This window comes from Lynx rufus, unplaced genomic scaffold (assembly GCF_022079265.1).
Source record: "Lynx rufus isolate CCGP_SWC_20201006 ecotype Redwood Valley unplaced genomic scaffold, mLynRuf1.p SCAF_15, whole genome shotgun sequence".
Taxonomy (NCBI): Eukaryota; Metazoa; Chordata; class Mammalia; order Carnivora; family Felidae; genus Lynx; species Lynx rufus.
The window spans coordinates 4,591,669-4,596,247 of NW_025814829.1; the positions used below are offsets into that span (position 1 = coordinate 4,591,669).

General features: G+C 49.2%; 1 non-coding gene across 1 annotated transcript; it reads right to left on the minus strand.

The window, feature by feature from the left end:
- Window positions 1-3,930: 3,930 nt before the first annotated feature.
- Window positions 3,931-4,003, minus strand: TRNAT-UGU (transfer RNA threonine (anticodon UGU)). Its single transcript has one exon. It is a non-coding gene; the product is annotated as a tRNA-Thr (tRNA).
- Between the last annotated feature and the right edge of the window lie 576 nt (window positions 4,004-4,579).

The window sequence follows — 4,579 nt, forward strand, 5'->3', positions numbered from 1 at the left end:
TCGGACAGACATGTATCCTTTGATCTCTTGGATGTTTGTCTGGCATTAAGAAATCTGGTGTGCTCCATCAATGTGACCTCACCCCAGGTCCCAGAGGAGGGCTGTAGAGACATAATACTTTTTCTAAAATCTTTTTTTAACGTTTATTTATTTTTGAGAGACAGAGCAGGGGTGGGGGAGGGGCCAAGAGAGAGGGAGACACAGAATCCGAAGCAGGCTCCAGGCTCTGAGCTGTCAGCACAGAGCCCGACATGGGGCTTGAACTCCCGAACCGTGAGATCGTGACCTGAGCTGAAGTTGACGCTTAACCAACTGAGCCACCCAGGTGCCCCTGAAAAGACATATTTCTAAGGAAAGACCCTCCAGCCTGTCCCTGTCCTTTGCCGTAGGCTGCAGCTCACAGACCGAATAAGGACAGGTTATGTTCTAGAACTCTGGCACCTACTAATTTGCCCTGGCAAATAGCAGAATGAGCGTGACTACATTTTGAGTACCTATTATGTGCCAAGATTATATACATTATCCGAAACCTCAAAACCTTTCTTCCTATGCGTTGCCATGTAATGTTCTGTTGAAGAGGAGGAAAGTGACTCTTCGTGAGCTTAAGCTACTTGCCCTAGACCACAGCAGGGAGGGGACGGGGAACTGTTCAGCTGGACAGGAGCCAACACCCCTGTCAATACCCTGTGCACCCGCCACCCTGTAGGGCACTCAGCGAGGGCTGGTAGCTCTTACCCGGGTATTTGAGGAGTAAAAGAGTTAAGGGAGGAAATGATCCCCGTCTCTGAGAAGTTCTTCAAACCCTGCAAATCACCCAGAACAGTGTTGGCAATTTGGCTTACAGAGAACAAAAACGTGAAATGCCGGGGTTATGGAGGGCTTTCAGAGGCCATGTAACCACTGTGTTTGATATGCTTTCCATAACCTGCATAGATTTGTTTTAGATCCAAAGAAACAGATTCCATTTTTTTCCTTTAGCAATCTTTATTTGTAGGCTAACCTAACCTAACCAAATCTAAATACATCAGGCCTCTTTTTCATTCCTTTTCTCTTGTTCTGCCTTTATGAAAGATACAAAACACTGGTCATTTTCTGAAGATCATTTTTAGATCTTTTTTTAGCCACTTCCTTTGCCCTATCCCATGGCTTTTGTTTTACTTCTGCCTACCTTTGGAACTCTTATGAACACTCTCTAGGATAGACATAAACCTCAGGATCTCACCAGCTCTGGTGTTTTATACTTTTTACATCTTCTTAGATGAAGACACCAACATAAGCGTGGGAGGAATTCTACCCTGGGTCGTTCTGTTGAAAGGTGGCTGAACATCCCGGGTCAGTCGGGGAGATTGGACCTACCTCTGGGACAAATATTTGAGCTTGCTCGCCTCATTTTTTTCCTCATTACAGGAAAAAAATACAATCTTTCTTCAAAGACATGTGGCAAAAATAGGGTCTGACCTGGAAGTGTTTTGAGCCCTGGGGGAACTGTGTCAAAATAAAGGACCGTGTCCTTCAGGGTCCAGGCCTTCTGAACACGGGTTTTGAATAGGAGGGTTGGCGGGTCTAGAGAAGGGAACTGAATGGGTATCCCTGAGATGCCAGGAAGCTGGGGAGAGGCAGCGTATTCCTCTCTGGCAAAGTGGCTTTATCTTCTGGAAGATGGCAACGCCTGCGAGCTGTCACAAAGAGGCTGGCCCCGTGAGGGAACAATCACTAGGTCATAGCCTAAATGGTTTTGGGCTTCCTTGGAGGCCAAGGTGTAGGAAAGTTCAGAAAAAGGCACACATGCACATGCTTGCTCTTTCTAGAGACCGGCTGGAGGAGGGGGAAGGGGAAGGAAGCATGAGGACGGGTCATGCTGGAGGGAGAAGGGACTGGAATGCTTCAAAGGCATCTTTCTCCGTACTAACTCTGTTACTCGATGACGAAATAACTCGAAGTAAGCAGTCTCGGTATTACAGTATTTGGGGATCTGAAATGGCTGTGCAGAACGGCATTCAGTGTCAGTGAAGAGCTGACCCTTCTAGAAGTGATCATTATGGAAGTTTCTTTTTCGCACCAGTGGGGGCCTATTTACTCAGGGCGCTCTGAGCATCTCACTTCCGCAGCATCCCTGGCAGCAGCTACCCGGACCACAGAAGGGCCGATAACCAACAAAAGCACGAGTGTGTTTTTCCAGAGCTAAAATCCTGCAAGCCGAGATGGAAAGTCTAACAGCTGTGTTATTTTCAAAGCTAACTCAACTGAAGAAATACATTCTCTTCAGACAAATTCCGTATGATTTCATTCATACGTGGAGTCTAAAAAACAGACAAAAAGCAGAATCACATCCGTCAATACAGAGAACAAAGTGATGGGAGCCAGAGGGGAGGAGAGGAGGGTGCATGGGGCAAAATGGGTGAAGGGGATCCGGAGGTGTGTTTTCAGTTACGGAATGGATAAATCACGGGGATAAAAGGCACAGCATAGGGAACATTGTCCATGATATTGTAATAGTGTTGTATGTATGGTGACAGACATACTGTCTGTAGCTACTCTTGGGCGGAGCACAGCATAGAGAAGGTGAATCACTTGTGCACCTGAACGGAACAACATGTGCCAACTATACTCAAACAAAAATTTAAAAGAAAAAAAAAATTCCCTTGCTCTTGTGGAGTTTAACATTAGGTTGGGGAGATACTTAATTCCACCTCAAGCACTGTCATTCTTCACTTTTTCGCCCAACACAGTGCTGGCTCTGGGAGACTCACAGATGAAGGAGACTCTGCCCACCGGTTCACCTGGTGTGAGCGCAGGTTAAGAATTCACTTGAACTTTAGGTCACAGGACTCTGGCTCTCTAAACCTGCACCACCTAACAGAAACACACGGGAGCTGCAACCGGGGCGAATTACAGATTTTCTAGTAGCCACGTTAAGAAAAATAAGTAAGGTTAATGTAATTACGTATTTTATTTCATCCGGTATTCTTTCAACACGCCAGCAATCAAAAATTAACTGATGGGAGAACTTACGTTCTCTTTTGGTACTAAATTTTCTCTACCCGACTGAATTGTACTCTTTCAACAACCCGATCGACGCCGACCACATTTCGGACCCTCGGCGTCCACGGGGGCCAGCGGCTACTTTGCAGCTAGTCCGATCTCAGCCCCAGCCCGGAAACGTGGGACCAGAAAGCCGGGGCGGGGAAATTCCGCGTACTCGGGAAAGACTCTCGCGGCGGCCCAGGCGGCCTCCCCCAGCAGCCCCGGGCGGTTTAGTTCCGGGAGCCGCTCCCCCTCCCTCCGCGGGGACAGGCGCGCGGAGCCGGGCCGGGCGCGGGGGCGCGGCTGCCACGTGGCGGCCGCCGCGCGCGCTTGCGCCCCGGCCACGCTGGCCGCGCTCGGGCCGGGCGGGGCGGGGCGGGCGGCGGGACGCGCGCTCGCCGGCCTCCCGGGAGGCGAGCGGGAACCGGCGCGGCAGCGCCGCCCGCCGGCCGCTCGGCGTCACCGCGGGCGCGGCGCCGGCGCCGGCTCCGCCCCCGCCCCCGCCCCCGCCCGCGTCCCGGGCCCGCCCCGCCCGCGGCCCCTTGAACCCGCCGCGGACGCCCCCTCCCCCCTCCAGCTTGTCCTAACGCGCAGCTGGTTCTCGGCTTGCGGGGCGTTGAAAACGAGTCCGTGGAGCCTCGTGTCTCCTGCTCTGGGGTCGCCGAGGACGGCTTTTTTTTTTTTTTTTTCTTTTTTCTTTTTCCTGCTCTTCGTGTCGGACCAGGATTTTCTCTTCCGGGTCGCCTCTAAAGCACCTTAAGGACGCCCATCATTTGCATTTCAGGAAGAGTCATTTTTAATCTTCCAGAAGTAACGTTTTCAGAAACCGCTCTTCCATTTTGGAGTTTGTAGTCCGTGAAGGGGAGGATTTAAAAAAAAAAACAAAGAAAAGCATAAGTCCACAAGAGGCCCCAGCGAGGATCGAACTCGCGACCCCTGGTTTACAAGACCAGTGCTCTAACCACTGAGCTATGGAGCCAACTCGTTACCTGTCCTGCTTTAATCCAGGGACATTGGAAGCAATGTTGCTTTTGCTGGCAATCTGAAGACAACTGACTTCGTGCATCCACTATCAGTGATAATCATAAAGACTATGAATTGCTGGAGAAAAATGCCTACAATATGACAAACATTAAAAAAAACCTCAAAGTCCTAGGCTTATGATTACGAAACACGAAATCATACCTCCGTAAGTGAAGCATACAGACAAGGGCTGGAAGGGAAAATGTAAAAATGAAATCATGTTCTGATCGTATTAGGAGTGGTTCTTTTACATGTGAAAAAAAGCCTCCAATTCATTGTTTATATGACAAATTGTATCAAGTTTAATACTTACAGGGAAATGGGGGGGGGTCTTTGCTTCTCATAAATTAAGCTATTGATTATGGATGAATCAACTGATTGAACAGTATCTGTTGAGTACTCACATACCTCTAGACTTCGGGGGTAGGGTGAATAAATAAAGCTCTGTTCCTGTTGTTTCTTTAACGATTGGGATCCTGAAACTGTACCTCATTCTTTTTTGCTTAATGAACTATTGACCGAAGGAATGAAG